Source organism: Urocitellus parryii, chromosome 6 (genome assembly GCF_045843805.1).
Source record: "Urocitellus parryii isolate mUroPar1 chromosome 6, mUroPar1.hap1, whole genome shotgun sequence".
NCBI lineage: Eukaryota > Metazoa > Chordata > Mammalia > Rodentia > Sciuridae > Urocitellus > Urocitellus parryii.
The window spans coordinates 149,520,156-149,546,454 of record NC_135536.1 but is presented as its reverse complement, the minus strand read 5'-3'; the positions used below and the strand labels follow the sequence as shown (position 1 = coordinate 149,546,454).

General features: G+C 47.7%; 1 long non-coding RNA gene across 2 annotated transcripts in view; it reads right to left on the bottom strand.

Annotated features, from left to right (window-relative positions):
- The window catches only part of LOC113195434 (uncharacterized), a 72,009-nt gene that overhangs the window by 43,723 nt on the left and 1,987 nt on the right, over positions 1-26,299 (bottom strand). The window contains exons 2-3 of one of the 2 annotated variants that reach the window (XR_003302399.2): positions 10,707-10,784; positions 8,735-8,833 (exon numbers count right to left, since the gene is read on the bottom strand). This is a non-coding gene — a long non-coding RNA (uncharacterized LOC113195434). The remainder of the gene's footprint in view (positions 1-8,734; positions 8,834-10,706; positions 10,785-26,299) is intronic. The other variant, XR_003302398.2, reaches the window with a different exon arrangement.

Below are 26,299 nucleotides of genomic sequence, written 5' to 3'. Positions count from 1 at the left end.
ACTCTGTATTTATTGCTCCTCCTCAATTAAAATACAAGGATGAAAGTGAAGGCAGGGCTCTGTTCTCATCTGTTCCTGGAAATGGCATGAAGTGGAAATGTACGATCCCCACGATGAAATCCAGGTAGAGGAAGAGGAGAGCCGGGATGGAATGACAGAGTAGGACCCAGCTAGCTGTGAGAACTGGGTGGGGAGGCTCCAGCCTCCCTTCACCCTAGACCATGTGCCTTCTGCTCCTGTGTGTCCAACCAGTACTAATGGCAGCCTGGGGTCTGAGTCTCCCTTTTGGTGGGTAACACAGAGGGAAACCTCTGATTGAGGGACAGAGGCCAGGTTCACAAGAGACAGCGGGAACTTTGAAGGATCATCCAGAGAACAAGGGGTAGAAGCTTAGAATCTAGTGTGGCAGATCTGAAGCTCACAGCTGGCTTCTTAGCCCTCCTTGTGGCCCACCCTGGCAGACCAGGAAGAATAAATGCTCTGTGCACAAACAGCCCTTAAACCATCCCACCCTCCCTCCCCGTGTCTGGTGTTCCCCTGCCCCACAGGGACCCCACCCTGACACACCTACCCAACCAAGGTGAGCTAGCTCTGACTCAGACCCCACCCATTATCCTGTACCCAGCGGTGGAAGGTTAGGGAGGGTTTCAGCACCCCTGGACCTCATTTGGGGACAGGCCTGGACCTGGAGCAGTGGGTGTCAAGGAATCCCCCAGGGCTGGACTTAGCACCTGTGTGGGCAGGATGGCTCTGGGAACCCAAGGGGATTATGTGGCGGTTTGGCAGGCTGAGTGCAGAAAAGTCAGCGATGCAGCTACCAACCCCCATCTGCGGGGGAGGGGGTGCTTGTTTTCAAAAGAAGTCCAGCTCCCCTGGAGGGGGGTTGGGCATCATGGCCCTCTGAGAGCTCTGCTCCACCTCTCTGCCCAGCCTGTACCTCCTCCAGGGCAGCCAGTACTGCCCTATCCACGAAGGAAGGGTGAAGGACTCACACTCTGCCTGGGACACACAGGATCCTCTGGCCAGGGTATGGCTAAGCTCCTTGGGCATAGTCTCCAGGAAAACCTGCCTGATGATGCAACCTGCCCAGCAGAGCTGATCAAAGGGAGCTGCGTGGGCAAGCGCTCAGAAGACCACAGGGCTTGCCCAGCGTTTCCGGGCCTGACTGTGGGTTCTGCCCGCCCACTGGGCGCCTGTGGCAGCAGTGGGGGTGGGGGAGGGGCGCTGCAAAGTGGTGGACTCCTTTTGCCTCTTTTAAGCTCTAATAGCCTTGGCGTCCTGCTTGGTTCCTCCAGGGCCTAGGCTTCTTTTTCAGAGTCAACCCCTAGTAACTATGGCTCAAGAAAAAGGTGGCTTGGAAGAACTTGGTAGCAGCATAGTACTCAGAGCTCTAGTATGAGAGGGTGGCTCTTTCCCTGTGGAGCTCAGAAGTCAGCATGACCTGGCTCCAGGTAGAGAACCCTGGGGTTGGTAGCAGCAACACCCAACAGGTTCCTGGAACAGAAGCTGGATGGGAGACTGGCTGGCGGCTGCTGGGTTGGCTGTAGAACGACTTCCTCATTGCGTCCCCAAATGCCATCAGCTGGCTTGGTTTGGTTGCCTTCTTCCCCAGTGCCACCTAATGTCTCTTAGTGCAACCCACATTGTTTCTGCTCTCCCCCTGAGTAGCCCTGTCCCTCTGATATATGACCTTGGTGCAATGGCCTCATCTCTGAAGACTGGGCTCAAGAGGACTAAGGGCAGTAGGGGAGTGAGTGGAGAGCATGAAAACATCAATTACGGGCTCCACCTGGAACATGGGGTGCTTTGTGGTGGGAACCTGTCCAGGCAAAGGTCTTATCCCAGAGATCAGGCAAATTACTAGGTAGCCATTGGAGCAGAGCCTGAGCACCAATGTGTGAGCAGCAGACACCTTATTAGGTTAATTATGGGCTCCTGGGCTCCCCAGTACTGCGTAATACATAAGATAAAGTCGGGGTCGGTCAAGGGAGCAGCTCCAAGGTGATGTTTTCCTTGGGAGGTGAGCTTGCTAAAGATCCTCAAGCTGAATCATGGGGGGTGGGAGGGAGATGCCTGATGAAACGATGGGAGGAGGTGATCCCTTAAAGATCTGAGAAGTTTGCAGATCCCACCCCCAAACCTTGCTTCCCCCCCCCACACACACACACACTTTCTCATCTGTAAAGATCTGTCATGTTCATCCCTCTGACATTTATGATGTGCCAGACAGGAACTGCTGGCCACTGGATAAGATCGGCAATTATAATGATGATGGTGTTAGTGATATAACTAATAAGATAAGCTTTACATTGTACACACATTAGCTCATTTAGACCTGGAAACAAATCCATCCTCGTTTTATACGTGGGGAGACTGAGACTAAGGATGTTAAGCGACTCACTTGCAGCCATGAGAGCCCGAAAATCAAGAAGCAAGACGGGGCTAAAGGGTAAGCAGGAGCAGAGACCTCCTAGGACAGACAAACTTGTGGCACGTGGAGAACCAAGCGACCTTCCCTCAAGGTCAGATGACTCGGAAGGCCACTGGCTCCGCCTTCTCCAAGGCTGCTAGGCCTCTTGGCTGGCAGCCTCTGCCACAAGTCACTGGGGAGCTAAGAGTGCCAGCGAGTTGTGGGCGGGGCCTGGAGCCCGCAGCCGGTAGGTGGGCGCGGTCTGCTGCTCCTGCAGGGCTTTTAGGGTAGGGTAATTAGCCTGGCTGCTCAGGCTGGGCGGAGTGCCCGGGAGCCTGCCAGGCCCCGCCACGCTCTTGAGGGCCCTGGACCTGGCATGCTCTCACCCACCCTTTGCCACTTGCCCCGGTCAATTTCAAGCCCCATGGGAAATGATCTCTGGGACTCTAACTGTGTCAGTGTCAGAAGATAAACCTGTATTGGAGAAGGGAGTGTGTCCCCTGGACTTGTGGGGACAGAGAGAGGTCCCTGCGCCACCCACTTCTCCAAGTTGGGCCCAAAGCTTGCACGCGGAGATCTTTCTTGCCCAGCCAGTCTCCTCTTCAGCCCTGTAGTCCCTCATTGGCCCTTCTCTATATACAAGGCCTGACACACAGCGCCACCTAGTCCCCTTCCTCTCTGAGCACCCCATATCACACTCCCAGCCCCATTCTCCAGATCCCAGAACGCTCCTCACAGTCTATGTGTCCCTCTTGGGCTGGGAAGCCTGGAAGACAGGAATACGGACTCATTCTTTGCTCAGGGAGGATCCACCAGGCTGGGACAGAGCCAAAGACATGACAAGACAGACAAAAGACCTCTTACATTGGGGGCCACAAGGAAATAAACTCCAGATCCCTTCCCTAAAATCCTTGCGTCTCCCACACCACTACACCAGATTTGGGTTCATTTTTATTATTTTTATTTTTTATTTTATGTGTTTGCTTTTGCAGCACAGGGGATTGAGCTTAAGGTTGCTCTATCACTGAGCTACATTCCCCAGCCCTTTTATTTATTTATTTTTTATTTTGAGATAGAGTTTTTGCTAAGTTACAGAGGCTGGCCTCCAACCTGCCTCAGCCTCTGGAGTGGCTGGGATTACAGGCCTACCTGCTTCACCATGTGGTAAATTTTTCAAAGAGGAGGCACATCAAGTTCCCCAATATTGGACCCAACAGGCTTAAATGGACTTGCCCATCTCCTCTCATTGCTTTATTTTTTTCATGAAATAAAAAGAATGGACACAGCCTCTATTTATAATGCTGATTTTCAGGGTATTATCAGGACCAGCAGCTGTAGCACTCCCTGAGAATCTGCTGGTAAGCACAGGCCCTTCCCTGACTCCCTGAATTAGAAACTCTGTGTTTAACAAGCTCTGCAGAAGATTCTGATGCCAGTCATGGTATGAGACCTCATGCTTTCAAGCTTCCCTTTGATAACCCTCCAACTTGAGCCCCACCATTGAATCCCACAATTCTCTTCCTTCCAAGTTCAGCAGCTCCACTCAAAAACTGCTCCAGAGCTCCCCATCAATTCCTTTTGTCTATGAACCACAAACATCTGTGACTCCTGGATCTCCTAATCTGTCTAAAAGTCTCTCTCATCAGTGGTAGGATTTGGGTGTGTGAGTGATGTGGAGTCAAAGCCCCTCCTTGGCTTAATAGGCTGGAAGCCCCTGCCCTATAAAAACTTATCTTTCATCCAGGCTGGAGGTCACAGGTTTATCTCTATGCTGGTCTCCTTTCTTTAAAGGCAGTTCCAGGCTTCTAAGCAGGGACAGAATAGGACACTCTGCAACCTCAGCTCACCAGAGACATATGAAACAGAAAGACCTTGCAGAGTGAGGATGAATTTCATAGCAAGGTACAAGACCTACACTCCAAGAGGCCACCTGCCTGGGTACTCTGACCCTCCTTCCACTGCGTCTGTCCACATCAGTGCTGATAGGATTCGATTTCATGGCCAACCCAATCCCCTATCCAGCTAACCATGCTGAAAATGTGAGTCACATCACACAGGTGTAAAAAGTTCCTGTAGCTACTTAACCCTATCCCCAAATCCCAGGGCAGAGCCTTCCAAGTTCCTACTGGGCCCTGCCATCTCACCCACCCTTTCTTTGTCCCCATGTACAACTAAACCAGCCATCAGATGATGTATGGCTTCTGTACCAGGTATGCCCTTTGCTCCTGAATCCCACAAACACTGGTACTTCCTCCCCGCCCAACTCTGTGCATCTCCTGGGTCTTTGTGTCTTTTCCTTTGAAGTAGTACCTTGTGTCCTTGTCCTCTCCCTGACAAAGTCCTCCATCCATCCCTTGAAGGCTATCTTACTACATCTTCTGTCTCTATAAGAAAATATCTGAGATTGGGTAACCAGTAAAGAAAAGAAGTTTATTTGACTTATGTTTCTGGAGTTTATAAAATCCAAGAGCATGGCATGGCATCTGGTGAGGGCTTTCTTGCTGCATCATGACATGGTGGAGTGCATCACATGGAAAGACAGAACAAGCATGAGAGCTTGAATCTTTCTTCCTCTTCTTACATAGCCACCAATGCCATCATGGGAGCCCCACTCTCATGACCTCATCGAATCCTAACCATCTCCCAAAGACCTCACCTTCAAATATCATTAACATATGAATTTGGAGATTCAGTTTCCAACACGTGTATTCTGGAGGACAAACATTCTAACCACAACAAGGGCTCATCCATCACTCATCTGGAAGTGTTCTCTGCCCACCTCCCCAGCCCCTGCCGCAGGTTCAGGTACATAGGTGGCATGAGTCAGAGAATGCAGCCCTGCTCATAAGGAGCTGAGCAACACTGGCCAAGTGATCCTGCGAGCTTGTTTTCTCACCTGTACAGTGATCCTTCCCACGTGTTCCTTAATCATTCCCATGCCCAATAAATATCTATTGCACACCAACTAGAGTATTCGACGTTCTCAGACACAAGGAGGCTTTTTGTGCTCTGAGCATTTTGATGGAGAAGACAACTAACACCCAACAAAACCCATAAATATAACAAAATGGCAGTCAGTGAGGGGAGAAGGAAAAGAGGATAAAGTTTCAAGGGGCAACAGGGGCTCCTTCAGACGGGGGAGTCAGGGGCCTCTGAGAAGAGAGGAAAGGCAAGAAGGAACTGGCAGGGAGAGGTAGGAAGGAGTGCCCACTGGGAGGGAGCAGCCAGTGCAGTCTCTAGACCCGAGCCCCTCAGTCATTCCAGGGACAAACAGGCCAAGGAGGCTAAATGGTGGTGAGGAACCCCAAGGCAGTGACAGATCTGCCCCCGAGAGGGCAGCAAATTCAGGTGGTCAGAGCCACTATGCAGAGGGTGGTGATTCTGAGTGATGGGAACAGGTTGGTGGCATTTTTGGCTGTGGTGCAGATAGACTGAAGACACAGCCAGATGGACTGATGGCTATATGCCAGTGCCAACGGCGAAACAGCCCTGGCTGGACGGCAGGGCTAAACCCCGCGTGCCAGAGCAGTGAACAGAATTCCCTAAACCCCCACTCGAGCCTCGAATTCCACACCCATTCAACAGGAGATGTTGAGATCCTCAAAGGGGACATTTTGTGCATACAATTCAAAACTTTTTATTTAGCATTTAAAATTCTGTAAGTTGATATTCATTAAAGTTACAAGTGTAAAAGTTCTAGTTCTTTCTTCAGCTTTTAAATTCAATTTACTAATGTACTTATTTTATAAAGAAGCATAGAAACCAGGAGGCATGGCACTTGCCTGTAATCCCAGCAATGGGAGGCTGAGGCAGGAGGATTACAAGTTTGAGGCCAGTCTCAGCAGTTTTGCAAAGCCCTAAACAACTTAGTGAGACCCTGTCTCAAAATTAAAACTAGGAGAGGGGCTCAGTGGGTAAGTGCTCCTGGGTCTAATGCCCAGTATCAAAAAAATAAACAAACAAAAACTCTACAAATTTGTACATTTAATTTTAATTTGCTTTTTAAAAAAGTCCTCCACTGATCTCAATAACAAGGAATAAGGCAAAGGAGGAGAAAAGAAAACCCTTAAGTATTAGTTATAAATCTAACACATTAAAATATTATAACAAGTTCTCTTAGTGTCCCAATATTTTATCAGACTTAGATTTCAAGTTAAAAAATCTCAAGTCTAAGTTAATTACTCAATTACAACTTTAAAATTTCAGTAAAAAGCTGGCCTAATGAGTCTAATGAGCTGGATTATCTTAAACACAACAAACACTGGCAAGACCCAATGCACATGTTTAATAAGGTTAAAATTGTGGGTTTGATTCTTGTTAACATTTGGATGAATGATTCTACGATTTGGTTATCCAAGACAGTGTCAGAGTTACCTTCCCGAGGCATGTCGGGTTACATTCTTGGCTGGCAGAGAGTTCAATGGAGTGGCCCTGCTTGGCACCCAGCCAGGGGGCTGAGACTGTGTTGAGGTTGCTCTGCCAATTCCTTCCACGTGGCAGGAGAGGGGGAGTCCTCCTCTTTATGTCCCTGACTCTGGTCACAAGTCACGTAATTAGCATCTCTCTTCAGGAAGCTACCCCACCCCCCCCATGCTTTATTGGGTCCTGCTAGTCATTTATTGCTTCATTTGGTTCTGGATTTTCTTCTGGACTTTCCAGAGCCAACAGGTATTTAAGTGGCATCTCGATGACTCTTCCCTAACTGGTGATACCTGACGGAAACTGCTTGGTAGTGCTATTCCCCAAGTGCTATGGTTTGGACATAAAGTGTCTCCCAAAAGCTCCTGCATTGATGCAGGGATATTCAGAGGTGAAATAATTAGATGATGAGAGCTATAACCTAATCAGTCCTTCCAAGTTTGAATGCCCTGACTGGGTGGTAACTATGGGTGTGTGAGGGATGGTGACTTGGGGAGATGGGTCACTGGGGGCATGACCTGGAAGATTCCCTCCACCAGGCACTTCTGCCATGATGTGCCTGCTGCCTCATCTTGGGCCCAGAGCAGTGGAGTCACCCGCTGTGGACTGAACCTCTGAAATCATAAGCCAAAATGAACTTTCCCTCCTCTAAGTTGATCCTATCTGGTATTTTGGTCACTAAAAAAACCTGCTTAACACACTGAGCCCTGATGATCTTCTCCCTAATCAGGCTGTCTTCTCCCCAAGGCAACGGTGATGCTAGTGGCCCCAGCCTGCCCCAGCCGGATATCCAGCAGCAGGATAGGATGACAGGGTGTCCCAGCATCTCTGGGGATCCTGAATATGAATCTGCATGGAAACAAACTCCTTTCACCAGCCATGGGTACCCCCCCCCCAGAAGCAGCATCCCCTCAAGCTTCTCCTGGCCACTGGCATGTTAGGAAATGTCCCTGTATCCCTCCCTCCAGTTGCTTCCTATATTGGGTTGAGGGCCAGAAATGGAGGGTTTTCTCAGGTACCAGCATCTTGGGTGGCCTGGGGAGCAGTAAGGAGAGGGATCATCCAATGCCAGCAAAGAGGCCATAGGAAAGGCCACCACAGGTGCTCTGGATGCTGACTGCTGTGCAGAAGAGCCAATGTCGTCCTCGTAGGCTGAGGAAGTTGCTGCCTCAGGAAGCAGAGGCCTGATTGACCCATGACAGAATGGTGGGCTCAGGCCCGGGACACTTGCATCAAGGGCTCATGAGGGTCAACGGTCCAAGAGGGTAGTGAACATGGGACTCTCACCCTCATTTCTATTTCATTTTATCAAATTAATTTTGATATGATCTCATTAAATGAAAGCAAAAGCGTAGGTAAAAATGTTCACTCTAAGGATCAGAGAAATGTGAAGTAGAACCACAGTGAGGTACCACTTCACGTCCATTAGGATGGCTGTTAGCCAAAAGTGGACAATAACGAGTATTAAGCCATGGAGAAATGAGACCTCTCCTAGATCACCAGTGGGAAAGTAAAATGGTGCAGCTGGAAGCAGTCTGGCAGGCCTTCAAATAGCTAAATGGAGAGTCACCACAGGACCCAGGGTCTTCGGGTTTGGGTATATCCTCAAGGGAAATAAATACATGTGTCCACGTTAAAAACTTACACAGAAATGTTCAGAGCAACATCATTCCTAACAGCCCCCAAACGGGCACAACCCAACATCCACCAGTTGTGAGTAGATTCAAAGAAGTTCTAACCATACGCTACGTCATTATTTGGCCACAAGGGAATGGAATATAATGTGCTACCACATGGATGTTTCTTAAAAATATTATGCTACTGTCGGAGTCAGCTTTTTCATTGGTGCAACTAAAAAACCTGACAAGAGCAATGTAGAGAAGGAATAGCTTATTTGGGACTCACAGTTCCAGAGGTCTCAGTCCATAGATGGCCAACTCCATTGTTCCGGGCCAGAGGTGAGCAAGGACATCATGGCAGAAAAGTGAGGGGAGGAAGGCAGCTCTGAACATGGGAACGAGAAGCAGAGAGAGAGGGAGAGATCTTCAATCACCAGGGACAAAATGGAGCCCCTAAAGGCATGTCCCCAGGGATCTACTTCCTCCCACCACACCCTACCAGCCCACATTTATCACCAGGTTAATCCATATTAGTGAATTAATCCACTGATTAGGTCACAACCCTCCTAATCTACTCATTTCACCTCTGAACATTCTTTCATTTTCTGACACATGAGCTTTTGGGGGACACCTCATATCCAAACCATAACAGCTACATTAAAGCAAGATACAGAGGCCACAAATGGTATGACTCAATTTATATGAAATATTCAGAGGAGGCAGACCCATAGGGACAGAAAGTAGATTAGTGGTTGCTTAGGGTGGAGGGGGATGGGGGATAGCTGTGTGCAGGGTTTCCTTTTGAGGGACATTCTCAAATCGACTGGGTGGTGGTTGGGTATGTCTGTGAATATATTAAAATCCATTGAAGTCTGTTCATTAAATGGATGAATTGTATAATGTGTGAACTATATCTCAATAAAGTTGTAGGAAGAAACACACCTGGAAAAATGTGGCTTCCACTCTATTCCCTCTTTTTACAAAAATGAAATATACATAGACATATACATAGACGCATAGATTCGTACACATATGACTTTTTAAAAATGTTCCCTACTTTCTTAAACAAGTAGTAGTGTCCTCTATGTACTATAGAACTTTCTCTTTTTAATTTTTCCTTTACCAAGCCACACCCCTAGCTCCCTCACATTCTTTTTTGATGGATGTATAGTACTTCAAAGTGGGTATATTAGGCATCACAAAATATGCTGCCTAGAATAACCTTGCCTGTCCTTTGCTTCATCTCCATCAGAGTGATTCCCTGGGAGAGGCTCCTGAGTTCCAGGGCCACAGGTTTGGTAGATGCTGCCGAATTCCCCTCCGCAGGTTAAGAGCAGAGTCAAGGTGCTGTCCCTCCAGCCCCATGACAAGTGCTTGATTCTCCACATACGCCTTGGTGGCCTCATCTGTAAACCAGGTTGCTGAGGGAATGGAGTGAGTCACACGGGGGCCCGTATTTAGAAAGCATCTGGGATCTCAGTGGTACACAGGATTCCCGTGGGCTTTCTTCTTATCACCCTCACCCTCTAGACTAAGCCAGCCAACGTGTGGCTGAGAAAGCGCTGCTGGCCGCTCCCGAGGAGCTTCCTCTTTCATCTTAGGGAGTGGAAGCAGCTGCAGCTGTCGCTCCAAAGCACAGTGGGGCTGGGCCGGGAGGAAGTGGGGGGATAAATGGGCTAGCGAGAGGACCTAGAAGGGATGTGGGAGGGGGTGGCCGGACCAAGGCACCCATCCTCTGGCCAACACGTCCTCGGGGGTCAAAGGATGACTTGGGGAGCAACTTGAGAGTGATGGGAGGGGTGCTCCTCAGCTGGAATTTGGGGATGGCTCTCCAGTGAGAGGCAATTGAGTGGAGGCCTGCATGAAGTGAGCAGCAGGCCTCCATATCTGGAGAGGAGAGTGCCTGCCACGGCCCCAGAGACCAGCAGGCTCTTACTGTAGACAGCAAACTGCAGGGGGGCTCTGCAGGATGGGGCTGGCAGGAAGGTAAGGACAGACGGACGAAGCAGAATTTGAGAGGAGAGGCAGGTGCCTAGATCAGGAAGGGTCCAGAGACCTTTGGGAATAAGAACGGAGACCTGCTGTGGGTTCTCATTAGAAAAGGAAGGATCATTCTCGTCTGCCTCCAGAGTTAAAGGCTATCTGAGAAGGCTTGACTGCGGACAGGTGGTGGCTGGTGTCTTAGTCCAGGGAAGAGACCCTGGAGTCATCTGGGTGGAATCTACTTTGATGGTGGAACCAACAGAATTTACACCTACCCATCTTCATGGGTAGCAGATCCTCTTTCGAGCCTGAGCATGAATGCATCTAGAGCCTCTAGCAACAGGTCCCCTCTGCTGAAAAGAGAAAGAAAAACAACAATTAAAAAAAAACTTCTAGAAGCATCATGGCAGAAGCCCCCACTGTTAAAATAATTTGAACAGACTCTTCACTGAATTTCCAAACTATCACCTGCTCAAGTCACTCTGCTACTTGGTCTCTATGTGCGTCTTGCCCAAGATATCTCCAGGGTTCCTCCTGACTATCCCCAGACAGCTCCAGAACAGGGAGGAAGGAGCCTGAGGAAAGAAAGAGCAGCAGTTGTCCCCTGCATGACCTATGGGGACAGGAAGAGGCAGTAACTCTGGGTACCTGCAGGCCTCTGCAGGGGCAGATGATCACATGATTAGAGGTCAGGGTCAGGACCAGAGGAACCTGGTGAGTCCAATTATAAGGACACTGGTCGGGGCAGCCTCCATGCTGGAACAGGTCATGATGGGCAGGGCAAGTTAGGGCCTAGAAGTGCAGAGGCCAGTCACATTGAGGTAAGGTGCTGAGACTCTGAGACCCAGGCCCCCTCAGAAATGAGAAGGGTGGAGTCACCCCAACTCTCTCTGAGGGTCTTTGTCAGCACCTTAAAATAACAACATGCAAAGATGGATGCGAGTGATGATCACGATTACCTGAAACCACCACACAGCCTCATGTTTCTTTCATGGAAGTAGTATGCATGTATGAGCAGGGTGGGGGCTCAGGGTAGGTGCAGCATATTCTCGGGGGGGGCGGGTAGAAGGACTTTTGGAAGGTCAGAAACACAAACTCTAGCAGCCACAGTGACAGCCAACCAGTTCTGAGGCCTACAACCCACTGCATCCTCACCATGAAGGCCAAGGCAGAGGCCCCACCCCCGCCCTGGACACTGGAATGTGAGCATGGGGAAGGGGCAGGGTGAACACTCCAGGGGATAGGGATGTCCGGTGGTGGTCACAGGTCAGGGTCCCATAGGGTAGGGCCAGGCTGCCTTCAGGGCCCGGGCTGCTGTGCAGGGGTGGAGGGAGTGGGGGGTTGGGAGTGTTGTGTTAGAGACTGAACAGGACACGAGGACATGAGGCATTGTCATCTCCCCCAGAGGTCAGTGGCCTGTGAAGGAAAGCAGAATCTGTGGGCCTTAGACAGTGTGGCCAGTCTGCATTGCAGGGAATGACACATGTCAGGACCCCTCCTCAGCAGAGGTCTCCCTACAGTCACCAGTGCTATCTCAACCTATCAGGCCAGACAGGAATCACAAGCCTTCCTGGAAAACCCCTCAAGGCAAGCAGTTCATGAATTCCAGGAATTTACTAGAGCCTTGGGAATCTGTGGAAGGGCCCCTGGCCTGTTCCCTCCCTCTTGCTCTCCCTGTTCCTGGAGCCCCTGACGGTCTGAACAGGGCAGTACCCCACAGTATCACCCCCAGCCCCCCAAGGACTGACACACATAGCTTCTGTGCCCCCCCCCCGCAGCCCCTAAAGCCCAACCCACAGCTTCCTCAAGCTCCCCATAGTCCACCCCCAGCTTCCCACAGTCCCACCCAGGGTCCCCCCAAACCCCACCCTAAGCCAATCCACAGTCCTCCTTGGCCCCACACCGTCATTTAAAAAAGCCCCACTGAACACCCCCCAACTTCCCACACAGCCCTAACTCAGAGTTCCTCTCAGTCCCTCAACACCCTCCCCATAGCTTTCCAGAGCGCCCTTTCCGCTCTCCCCAGATCCTCCATCTCGTCCACAGGCCATTGAGAATGAAGAGTCCTTTCCTGTATCAGCAACCCAGTAAGGATCAGGACAAGGTGCCACACTGAGGGGCCATGGGCACTTCCTCAGCACAGATGCCAAGAAAGGCAGGGTCAGGGCATGATGTGTGGTCTGGGCTTCAGAGGATGAGTGAAATTTGAGTCCAGAGGCCTGTCTCAGCTTGGGAGCAGACCAGGAGAAAAACAGGAAAGTAAACACAGGGCTAATCCTGAAAGAAAGAGTAAGAGATAGGAAGATCAATTCAGCAAGTCCGCCTTCAAGGAACATGGAGCCCATAAAGGAAAGAACAGTGAAGGAGGAAAAGGAGCAGTGATGTATTAGACACATTTCAGACCTACAGAGACAGAGTCTTCAGATGGAGGGGTCCATGGAATACAGGCTGAAGGAACAATGTCTGCTCTTAGAAAGGGCCGTAAGAAAGTGCAGAGTAACAGTGGACAAGATCAGTTGACTGACTTCCAAAACAGTAAAAAGTAAGATGTTTGCTGCAAAAGGCTGAGAACCCTAGATCGTCAGACTTCCCATGTGTTACAACGCTCCCAAAAGAACAGGGAAGTAATTTTGAACTTAGTTTTCTATATTGGGCTAAATGATCAATCAATAATGGACAGAAGAACAATATTTTCAGAACTTTGAGGTTTCAAAACAGCCAGATGTAGTGGTACGTGCCTGTAAACTCAGCTGTTCTGCAGATGGAGGCAGGAGGATCACAAGTTCAAGGCTTACCTCATCGACTTAGAAAGACCCTGTCTCTCTGGGCTGGGGTTGTGGCTCAGTGGTAGAGCACTCGCCTCGCACGTGCGAGACCTTGGGTTCCGTCCTCAGCACCACATACAAAAAAATAAACAAGTGAAATAAAGGTGTTGTGTCCAACTACAACTAAAAAATAAATTAAAAAAAGAAAAAAGAAAAAAAAGAAAGATCCTGTCTCAAAAATGAAAAAGACTGGGATGTAGCTCAGTGGTAGAGTATTCCCAAATGGAAGGGGGAAAAAAAAAGTATTTAAAAAAAGAATAAGTAAAAAACAAACCCACCTGCCACAATCCTTTCTGGGACCATTATTTGAGAATATATTCCAGGAAAGTGAGAAAGAAAGATATGAGATTTATACTATGCACTGACCCACCAGAGGGTGGTGAGTCTCAAGTACTATGTGTAGACTGGGGTGTGTGTGTGGGGGGGAAGATTAGAGAAGGAGAGGAGGCAAGGGGACAAAAAGATAGTAAAACTGAGGTGAGGCACAAGCATGTTATTATTCTGCAAATAAGAGGTTAGAAAGTTGGGCACGGTGGCACACATCTATAATCCCAGTGGCTCAGGAGGCTGAGGAAGGAGGATTACAAATTCAAAGCCAGCCTCAGCAACTTAGCAAGGCCCTAAGCAATTTAGAGAGACCCTGTCTCAAAATAAAAATAAATAAATAAATAAATAAAAAGGGCTGGAGATGTGACTCAGTGCTTAAGTGCCCCTGGGTTCGATTCCTGCTTCCAAAAATAAACAGATAAATAAATAGGTAGGGATTAAAAACTATAGAAAAAAATAAGTGTATAATAAAATTAAGTTTCAATTACATAGCAAACTAAAATGTGATATGACTTGGAGGTACAGATAAAGTGAAAAATGGATTCACCCAATGAATTTGCTCCTTTATTTGTTTATATTTTTTTTTCTTGTAAGAGGGTCTTACTGTATTCCTCATGCTGGCTTGGAACTTTGGAGCTCAAGAGATTCTTCCTGCCTCAGCCTGCCGAGTAGCTGGGACTATTGGTGCACAACACCAAGCCCAGCTCCCAATCTGCTGTTGATCCTGGGAATGTATTCTTTGAGTGAGCTGAGATGGAGGTGTCCACATTAGGCCAACAAAGAAGTAAACGTCCCCCTGGGCTCAGTTTCCCTGTGCAGTGAGTACTGTAACATTGGTGGGCTCAGCCCAGGGTGGAACCATTGGAATCCACCTTTATTATAGTCAAACTTTGCAAAAGCACCTGGGTCTGTGGGGAGTGAGTAGAAAGGGAGTCAAAACACAGAGCAAAGGTGGAATAGCAGACAGGAGAGAGAAAGTGTGTTAGTAGTTTCAGGGAGAACCTTCCAGAAGAGATGAAACATTCCCCATGAACGGGAGGTGGAGAATGTGGGAGGGACAGGGAGGAGAAGGAGCTGATTACTGTATTCAGCCTCCATATCAGAGAGTCCATATATCTTATCAAAGGCTCATAAAGTACAAAATAGGAGGACCAGCATTTTATTGAGGCTTAAGAGAATGGCCAATGAAAAACAGAAAGGTAAGAAAGGGTTTAACCCTGCCTGGGATGGCGGAACTGGTGTGGAAGGTAGGGTAGTCAGAGGTGGGAGAGGATGGAGAGAGATTTTACCATTAGGTTTTGTTTTGTGTATTATTTGCTTTTGTAAAGCCTATTTATTGGGGGTTACTTTGACTAGAATTTTCAAATTTAAAAACTAGAACAAATCGAATTACTTTCCAAGTCTTTGAACACCGTGACTCCACACTCCCTAAAATACACGGATTTTGCTGTTTGACTTCTTTCAGGCGTTTCCACTGGCTTTTCTCAGTTAGTTTTACAGCCATCATCAAATGTAGACAGACCGTGCCTTCTTTACCCTATTGTTCACAGGGAGGAAAAACAAACAGTTTCCGGTGCTTGTCCCAGGGCACAGTGCCATCTGGGGAGAAGAACAGCAACCGCCCTTGGTGTTCAGGAGCCTGCAGGTGCCAGGGCGGGTATCTGCCATCCCTCGCTACACTGGGGCAGATTCATGAAAACCGCTCTTGTTTCAGAGGTGTCTCATCAAGGAGCTCAGCCCCTTCTCCTCCCTGGCTGGAGCCAGAGCAGTCGGTCTTCCCCCCCACCCCATGTTATTTGGTGGCTTGTGTCCAAATTAGTGCTGTGATCTCCAGAGGCCAGACTCCCTGGAAGCACTCCTATATTGGAGCAAACCTCTGCCCAGTGAAGGGTGCAGCCTGGTCACAGCCATCTGTACACACATCTGCACATTGCAGTTGGATAAGCCCAGGTGACACACAGGAGCCCCATCCTTAGACCAAGTAACTCAAATGTTTCCTACTTAGAAAAATACAGAGAAAGGAAACAATAAACCCATTGCTCCTGACAACTGCTCTAATAAATCCTAAATCAATGTAATGTTGCAGGCACAGTTGAAACCCCCTTGGGTCCCTTCTGAACCACCCTGTCCTGACCTTGGGGTTAACCTTCCCCATGTGATTTCATGGTGGGTAGGATATTTGTCAGCTCAGGCTACTGAAACCAACTACCATACATTGGGTGACTTAAACATTTATTACTTACATTTCTGAGGGCAGGGAAGTTCAAGATCAAGACCTCAGCAGATCCAATGTCTGGTGAGGGCATGCCTCCCCGGTTTGCAGAGGGCTGCCTACTCCTTGTATCCTCCCATGGCCAAGACAGAATTTATCTCTCTTGTGTCTCTTATAAAGGCACAGATTCAATTTAGCAGGATTATGAAATCATGAGATCCACCCTCTGACTTCATCACTTCCCAAACACTCCACCTCCAAGCACCATCGCATTGGGGAATTAGGTTTCAACCTATGAATTCTGGGTGGGGTGGGGGTTGGGGGAGGGGATCAGGCATCCAGTCCATGGCAGGTTTGGTGGCAGGAGGAGCACCTGGCGTTGCTAGGTATGTTTCCTGCTCCTTTGCAGCTTGCTAACTTGGCGGTGCCACTTTTGGATGGTGGTGTGACACATCCAGCTTTACATCACGCCTTTGCACTGATGTATAGGTGACCATGGGCGCACGTCTGCATGTGAACTCACACTGGGGTCAGGTGGGGTGAGTCCCAACACCCTTTCCTCAAGGGCAGGTCCGTGACTGCTGGTGGAGGTCCCTGGGATGGAGTTGGGGCACATTGCACCTTGCCTTTGGCAAGATCTTTGCCTCACAGAAGTGCTGCTGAAAGTTGTATGTGAGCAGTTTTGAAAACAAACAAAAACAAAGAAATAAGTCATCTGGCTTTTCATTACTCTAAGATAACAAGGGCTGGAGTTTAAGTCTCTTGTGTGCCTTTTTTTGTAGGCATGTCTATATGACAACATAATCACATAGAGAAAAATGTTTACATATGATGTGGTTCTACTTTGCCTAGTGTTTTGTAACCTGCTTTAAAAAAATTTTTTTTTGTAAAGTCAGCAATTGATATGGGAGAACTCTTAAGAGTATGTTTATGGTTAAAAGACAGACAAGAGGCAGGGGACAGTTCTGTTCATCAGTGTAAGCTTGCAATGACAATTTGCCAAAAACACTATTGTGAATCAGTCAGCAACCTTGTGTGCAGGGATCTGTGTTGATGATTCTTCCTAATACAGGGAGCAGCTGATTTTACAGGTCATATTGATATTTATTGTGGATCCTCACCTGGTGCTCCTGGAGAATTCATAAGTAAATCATGACCCAAATGTTGTGAGGTTGGGAATGGAAGATATTAGGATAGGGACAGTCATAAAGAATGAGCCCCAGAATTATCAAAAGACAAAAGATAACAAGTGTTGGCAAGAATTTAGAGAAAAGGGCAGAATCCTTGTGTCCTTTTGGTGGGAATATAAATTAGTACAATTAATATGAAAAACAATGCACAGGTTCCTCAAAAAATTAAAACTAGAACTACGGTATGTTCCAGCAACCCCATTCTGGGGGTATACAGTTAAGGGAAATGAAACCAGTATGTCGAAGAGATATCCGCATTCCTGTGTTTAAACTGCAGCACTATTCACAATAGCCAAGATAGTGAAACAACCTAAGTGTCCATCAACTAATGAATGGATAGAGAAAATATAGAACATACACACAGTGGAATATTATTTAGCCAATAGGGAGAGATTGAGTAAGAAGTTATAATTTCACAGGAAGAATAGATCCTGGTGTTAGGGTAAATACAACTAATGATAACATAGTGTATATTTTTAAAGCAAGAAGAAAGGAAATTTTGAATGTTTTACCACAAAGAGATGATAAATACTTCAGGTGATGGGCATGCTAATTACCCCGATTTGATCATTATTCAGTACACACATATATGAAAATAACAGGGCACTCCATAAATATGTGTCAATCAAAACATTTTTAAAGAAAGGAGCCCTGGAACTGGGATCAGGAGACCTACTGAGGTCACCAGGGCTTCCCACCTGTTTGGAAATAAGAGCAATGATTGTCACTGCTCTGCGCTGGCCGTCTCTAGGTGCCAGGAGGTCTGAGTGGGTGGGTGCAGCCCCTGGACACACCGGTAGCCTAGGGAAATCATGGCTATGTAGGTGAGAGGCTTTGCTTGGCTGCTTGGAGGGCTCCAAAGGGAGGCCTGAGACCCACAGTGCCTGGGACTGGTCCCCAGGGGGCAGTTTGTGTGTCGTCTTGGGGGACACTGTATTGGAAATGATAGGCTGCTGGGCATAGGCCCATAACAAGCAACCAGAACAGAGATGAGTGTTCAGCTCCATGTTGTTAAGCCACTGGTCTTCTGGGACAATCCTCTGATGATAGGGAATAGAAAGGGGCACCCCCCAAATTAGTTAGAATAATTCTCTATTTAATCCAGAGTTTAAGGCAGTGGTGGTCAATAGATCACTCCGATCAAGATCCTTCCCTGACTTTTGTCAGTATGTACTCTGGGAGAGCCACTTTACTTCTTGGAGCCTCATTTCCTCTGTGACCCTGAATGAGGAATGTTCACACCTCCCTCTGAGATGGCTCAGATGACAATGACATAACAAGTTCACAGCATGGCACCTGGTCTGCAGTGAGCAGATGCATGTCAAACATTAAGGGAAAGTGGAGAAGCTGGACCACCTGGTGCCTGCAGGTGTCTGGAGCAGGGGACTGCCATGTGGGCCAGTCAGCCTCCATTTCCCACAGTTTGGTCCTGGTCCCCTCCATATTGAGATAGTCCAGCAGGGCTTGCTCCCCACAGATCCCTTTCCCAGAAAATGTGGGAGTGGAGGCCAGGTCCTGAGGGGGCTGAGGGCCTGGGCACAGGCACAATTTCAGCCGCCTTGGCTCCTGGCACGTAATGACTCCTGAGAATTTCCGATAACCTGATACAGTCCATGGCCAAGACTGGTTACTGCCATGGAAGACGAGCCTCAAAAGACTTCCCCAAGGCTGCATGGACAGCCTGTTGAGAGCTGAAGGCTCAGGCTGGCTGTGCCTGGCATGAAGATCCAAGTCCTTTCCCCAGCACTGTGAGGTCACCACTGTGAGCAAGGCTCTGCACACTGGGCAGGCAGTGGCCAGTCACCTGGGTGCCGGCCCTCGAGGACCCACCTGTTTTTAAGAACTGTAGCACAGTGAGAAATAATTTCATTGGTATTCTGCTTTTCAAAGGTGAGGAATTAAAGGAAAATACTATGAAGGACTAAAAAATCACAGCTGGAAGAAACAGTTTAGTTTAATTCAACCACATATGCTTCCCTTGTGGGGACCACAGGGGTCTCCACCCAGACAGGAGGCAGTTCATCCAACTCTGCGTTTCTCTCACGCAGCCTGCACTGCTGCTCTGCTCCCCAGGCTCAGGAAGATGTAAGAAGGACCTATTGGTGGTGGGAGAACCTTGGATTATCCGGTGGGCCAGATGCAATCATAAGGGTCCTCATAGGGGGAAAGCAGGGGGTCAGAGAGAGGTTACCCTGGCTGGCTTTGAAGACAGAGAGAGGCCACAAGCCAAGGAATGTAGGTGGCTTCTAAGAGACTCCAGGAGGAACTAACTTTGGTTTTAGCCCTGGTAAGACTCTCATAGCTAAGACCTCTAGAGCTATAAGAGAATAAACATGGATTGCTCTAGGCCAATGTTTGTGGAAACTTGCTACAACAGTAATAGGGAATTAATCCAGGACCCAGATTTTGAACACTACCTTCTATTTAAACCTACCTGTCTTATCACTACTGCTATGGAATCTTGCTCCCTGATCTGTGATTGTGCAAGAAAATTGGGCAGAGAAATTACCCCTGCCAGGAAAAATTGGGTGCCTTTACTGGGTTTGATCACTTTCCCACTAAGAAGACCTTAGAAGTGGGGCTAACGGTAAGAATTGTATCATGGTGTACATGTGATGTCTGACTGGGTGGAAGGGGATAGAGGCGCCCTCTTCCTCATTACATATGAGTGTAGATTACACACTGCCTCACCTATTATTCAAGGTCCTCAGCAGTCAACCCCAACCTACCAAAGGCCAATGCACACGCCAACATTACTGACAGACTAGGAGAAAATGTCTGAAGGTCTTGATGATTATGCCCCAGTGAGTCCCCCTGGAAAACCCTGTGGCCTTTCCTTTGTACAATCACCAGGCTCCTTCTAGAATAAAATTATTTCATGGCCTTTCTAGCAAGCAGTGTTGCAGCACCTGCTTGAATTCCTCCAGCAACAGGGCAGTCACTGCCAGCAGGCCAGCACTGAGGGACAGTGCTATGGTGTGAGTAGGGCTTATCCCTTTAGAAGTTTAATCTAATAGTGAGGAACTAAGAGGGGAGATGCCTAATTGGACTATCATGCTTAGAGGTGGGGCATCTGGGGTGAGATTAGGAGAGGTCATCAGGGTGGAGCCCTCATGATTGAATACTGGTGGCTTTATAAGGAGAGAAACCAGAGGACAGACAAATGCATTCTCTCTCTCTCTAAGCTGTTTCAGGACTCCACCTGCTAGAAGGTCATCATCAGATGTGACCCCTCAATCATTAGCACTTGGAAACAAAAGTAAACCTCTTTCCTTTATAACTTACCCAGTCTGTGATATTATACTATTGGCAACAGGAAACAGACTCAGGTCAATGGTAAGTCCTTTCTTTGAGAGGCAGATGTAATTTGTGGGCCTTGGCCAGTCTCTGTCCTCTAGGATGACAGGAGCCTGTTATTCCCTCCACCAGATGCTATCCTAAACCTGACCAGGATGCCACCAGCCTTGGCCCTTCACCTAATGGCAAAAGTTTTGACTTTTAAAACCAAGTTCTGATAAAAAAAAAAATGCAGAGGGATTCAGCCTCAGGAATGTCCTAAAACTGATCACTCAGGACATTGAGTCACAGAGGTCTTGCCAGCCACAGATCCTCCTCAAAATGCTTTATTATTGTGCCTACTTTTCTTCATTGTCTTCAGGACAATGAGAAGAAAATGTGCTATGTGGCTGTAAAACATACTAATATATTTATTTATTAAAACACCACAACAGTAAAGCCTCTGGCTTGCTGTTATGGTTTGGATATGGAATGTTCCCCAAAAGCTCATATATTGACAGTGATGTAGGGATGTTCAGAGGTGGGGCTCATTAGTGGATTAATCCATTTGAAGGATTAATTATTTGAATAGACTACTGGAATGATACCTATAGGTAGATGGGGCATGTTGGAGGAAGTAGGTCACTGAGGATGTGCCCTTGGGGACTGTATCTTGTACCTGGTCCCCCCACTCTCTCTGCGTCTTTGCTGCCATGAGCTGAGCAGCTTTCCTTTGCCACGCCTTCCCCCCCATGATGTTCTGCCCGTAGTCAAGCCCAAGGCAATGGAGTTGGCTGACCATGAACTAAATCCTCTGAAATTATGAGGCAAAATAAGTCTTTCCTACTCTAAGTTGTTCTTGTTGGGTATTTTGGTCACAGCAAAAAAAGCTGATAAACACACTTATTGAAGTCTTGTCTTCCTCCTACATTATTGAGGAGGTTTCAGGACTCAGGAGACTCCTGGTTCCTGAGATATGGTCCAGTCTTCTGGAAAGGAACTCCAGCAGGAATTTATAGCCTCTTTCAAATCTCAGCTGTGACATAACTGATGGACCACTTTTTCCTTTTTTCCTGTCAATATTTTTAAAGCATCTAGGGATCCTATCAACACACCACTATTTATGGAAGTGGATCCATCCTGCAGTTGCCAGCTACAAAAGTTCCTGAGCAAGAAGGAAACTGTCTCAGAGAAGGCAGAACAGCGGCTGTCCTGGGGAAAGACTCCAGCTGATAATGGGCTCCAAATGTCTTGGCACCAGCAAGGATTTTGTTTGAAAATGTGTCCTTGTGTTTATGGCTGTTCAGTATGTGCTTGGGTGTATTCATTTCACACCCCCTCCTCCTAATCTCAGACACAATGTCTATCAGGAATGTCTATCAGGAAATGCCTGCCAGTGTCCTTGTAGCTTCAGAAAAAACAAACAAACAAAAACCACACCATTGATCAACTACAATGCCTTCATTTGTTTTTTATATTTTAAATCTCTTGGTGGTTTTCATTTACTTTGTAAAGAGGTATTGATTTAAGAACAGTGTGCAGTGTGTGGATCTAGGCTGAGGATGCAGAGGCACATGTATCTTCTTTTACACGCTGTAGCAGGCACAGGCCAAGGGTCTGATCCACTCACCCACCTAATGGTGGGCTTCCCATCACCTCTGTTGAGAACCATCACCTGCCTCTGAGGGTAGCCAGGAGCAATTAATGATCACATCTGGTATCAATAGACACCTTCCAGCTCCCTGGACCTGTCCCTCTGGCAGTGTACTTTATAGAGTCAGTGACCCTGATTGACTACAAGAACTTTAGTAGCAAGGAGTGGGAATAGTTTCTAGACTCTGGGCAGAAGGTTTAGAGGAACAGGTATTTGAGATGGAGAGATGCAACTGTTGCTGGCCAGGGGGAGGAAATGCCTAGGTGTTTGTGTGGGACGCTGTAGTTTAGATCCTAAGTGTCCCCTAAAGCCTATGTGACAAAGTCTTTCTCCCCAAGATGGCACTACGGGGAGGTGATCAAGGCTTTAAGTGGGGTTTAGTGGGAGGTCTTTTGGCCATTAGGAGCATGCTCTTGGAGGGGATTGTGGGACCCCACCCACTTTTTTTCCTCTTCTTGGTCTTGAGGCAAACAGCTGTGATCTGCTACCCATTCTTACCATAATGTGCTGCCTCACCACAGGCCTAAAAGCAGTGGGACCAACCATGGACTGAAAGCACAAACCAAAGTAATCCTTTTTTCTTTATAAGTTGATTATCTCAGGTATATGTTACAGTAACGAAGAGCTAAAACATTTTAGGAAAAGTGTAATGCCCTTTGAAAGAAACTGCTGTCACCATCTCCCTTTGTCCTCTGTGCTCACTGGGATGTAAGGAGAAATGGAGCCCTCAAGATCTGAAATAGAACCCTACAGGCAGGAGGGGACAGCCAGAAGAGAACCTACCCTCCAAACGACCATTATATATTCTTCCTGCTAGGATAAGGCCTGCAAAGTTCCAGATAAGTTGCTGCCCCTCAGCCAATAAGGGCAGCTTGAGTTTCACTTCCATTTCAGTTCCCTTCCCCTCCCAGAGCCTCTGCAAGACATGCCCATTGTAGGAACCAGCTCTGGCAATAAAATAATGAATCATAAATTTTATTCAAAATGTAAACGTCACTAAACATGCATACATGTTAAAACAATAAAATTTACAATTTCGTTAATTTTTTTTTTGCATAGGACATCATTACAATATAGAATCTATGCCTTACAAAATACATACAAAGTTTAATCCGAGCAAGCCAAGGCCAGATTGGGAACTGTACAACTGTAATACTTCACTGTAGTGATCCAGAAAAGATGAAATGTGGCCTTCGGAAGCATGGTGGGAAATTGGTTTTAAAAAACAACAAAAACAAAACAATATTTCTACAGAAAAGGAAATTGTGAACTCGATGGAAATGGTGTTGGACCCTTGGATTCTGCCTTGGGATTTTGGCAAATGATTCCACAGAAGCTCCACCGATGGTTTTGGGTGGGAAAGGGTCACTTGGGTGTACCCAGTGTAACTACCCAAGCAGTTCCTGGTCACCAGGGAGCCACAGTAAGCAGCTCCAAACCCACCAATGCATAGTTGCTCAGTAGAGAGCCCCATGCTGACATTGATGGGGGTCCTCAGCACTGGGCACCTGAGGCTTCTCCCAGGTGAGGGAGGGGAAAAGTCTCCCACTCACACACCCACAGACACTGACTGGAGAAGAGACACTGGGGTTGATAACACCCCATTATGGTGCCTGTGCCAAGCTGGGAAGAGGGGGAGCGTGGAAATGTGGAGAGGGATCTTCCAAGCACAAGGAATAGGCTCCTGTGCTGAGTGGAAGGGACAAACTGACCAGTGATGGTCTCCTGCAAGCACTCAACTTGCACACTGGTTTCCAAACAAGCATGTGCAGTAATCAGTCAACAGGTCCTCTAGGAGGGCATCAGTGAGAAAAGACTCCAGAGTCCCCAGGAGAAAGTTGCACGTGCATCCATCCTGTCCCCTTTCTGACTTCCTGTCCCATTCCACCTGCCCCCATCCTGGAATGTATGATGCAGGGCAGGGGAGGCTGCCTCTCTCCCATCCTGTTTATTTTTAAATAAAAGTAGTAATGTTTTAAAGCTGTATTGAGAAGGGAGAGGCTGGGCAAAGCCAGGTGGCTACACTGCAAGTCCAACAGTGGTAGGGGCTAGTAGAAACCTCTTCCCTCCTGGACACAGGGCTCCTGCCTGATTCCACTCTTCTCAGGGCTAGAGCCAGCCAACAGGAGGAAGGGTCTCTCCCTCAATGGTGTTCAGGCATCTATCAGTAGTAAGCTGGACTATGCATCCAAATTCTGATACAAAATTCTCTGGAATGTGTCCAGGACAAATCTTTGAAACTTCAGAATCAGGAAAATTAGCCACAGGATCTGGCTCTTCCAGGGGCTACTTAGCTTTCAAAACCTATCAGCCCACATCGGCATTTTAGCTTTGGAAGATATAGTCTTCAGGATGACATACAGAAATATTGGGTAGCAAAAGATGTGGTTAACTTATTAAGCATTTCTTATCATTCAAAATGTGTCTAATACATCAAGCTCTTTAAAACTTCCAGCAGTTTTGACCAAATGGCCTTTTTAAACATGGGTTTAAAAAAAAAAATCAGTAACACCTCTCAGAAATCAAAATAATCAGGTAGCCTTGTTAAAAAAAAAAAAAAAAAAAAAAAACAGGAGCTGAGAAACGAGGCCACACTATTGCCCAGATCACATCTTCCTGTAGGGTAGCGTATCTGCCCAGCAGAGAGCCTGGATGAGGTCCTAGGAAGTGCTAAAACCCTGTGCAGTACATTTAAGTACCTGCTTCTGGCAAGAAAGAGGCTGGGCCACATGACTGGGAGACAGAAATCTTGAATGAAGACCTAGTAGTTCTTCTACCACTCACTCAGGACCTCAGAAAGCCACCAACCCTCTCTACTCATCCTCACCTCTGAATCATCCTCCAGGGATCTGAGCCCTTGCCCAGGTGAGGTCTGGGGTCACCAGTGTGCGGAGGTCTGCACCTGGAGGCTGCACCGTGGCAAATCCTGCACCTACCCCGATGCATGGCCTCAAAGTAGAGGTGGGTGTGTTGGAGGGGGGCAATCTTGCACCTCAAATCCCATGGTTGGAGAGTGCAGCAAGATGCATAGGGGCATATCCAGGACCACATTCTCTTCTAGGACATCACTGCCCATCTCTATGTAGCACCCATCAGGAGAGGACCCCAAGGCCCTTTGTGGAAAGGGCTGTCTTGTGTGTTTTTCCATATGGCTGTAGGATTCAGTAGGCATTTGGGGAGTTTACAACCATTCCCCTAATATGGCTGACAAGGGGTTTTCTTGTTTGGGACATGAGCCGAACACCAGCCTTCTGATGGCTGGGTCCAGTCCTTTTAGACGTCTTTTTTTTTTTTTTTTTTTTTTTTTTTTTTTAATTTAAGGGAAACTCTCCCTTTACTCAGGCACCCTTCATTTTGAGATCTCTGCCTCTGTGGCCTGCTAGAGCTGAAGTATGTACCCAAATAAAGATTTGATTTTTCACTATTATTCTGGGAGCCCTATGGGTTCCTTAATCCCACTGAAACCAGCAATCATGGCCATAAACTACAAAAATGAAAGACCCTGAAGTAGACCCAGGCTGGGAAGACAATCTACATCTTAGAAGGCATCCCTCGTTTCATGATGAGATGGAAACCTGCTAATGAGAACCCATGTGAACTGAGCCTGAGATTTAGATTCTTCCCCCCACCCTTCAATGAGATGAATTTAAGCCCCAGATGATTCTGGAGGGTGCAGCCAGGATGCCCAGGGGGGAACTCCCTCCGGGTGCCCTGCCCCCATCTCCCAGGCCAGGCCTATGGCTGAAGGACCGCACCCTGCCATTACAGGAGAACCACTTTGGGAATGAAGACACACTCATTTGCCAAAAATAGCCAATGCCTGCATATTTCTGTTTTAAGGCAATATTACCCTTCCATCTATCAGATGGAACAGCCCTGGGTCATTTAGAGGGAAAATTAAATTAAGTGCTCTCTTTGGAAACAGCCTATCCCACTTTCCCTCCCCCACCCCCCACCCCACTCTAAAACAAACCAGCTCTTTCTTTTATTCCAATATGACTGGGTTTAGAGTTCTTTTTCCCCTTCCTATGTGCAGACAGATGTGAAGTTAGAAAACCCCTTGTGACACTGTAGGCAAGTCACAAGGAGACACCTGGCTCCTCCAGTGGAGAGTGCTTTTCTGGCCGCGTGGGACATGCCACTCCCTCTCCCTGCCTTCAGAACCATAAACATGGGTGCACCAAAGGACTTTGGAATAAAATTCCTGAACCTGGAATGTGAATTCCTGAGACATGAAATGTGGTCAGAGTGTGGCTTTCTCTGCCTCACACAGAAACAACTTTGGGAGGGACCTCACTTTGGAACCAGACATGAAGATTGCCACATCCCCAGCATCCAGGGCTCTCTTCTTCAAGGTCCATACCACATATTCTACTCTCTCCCA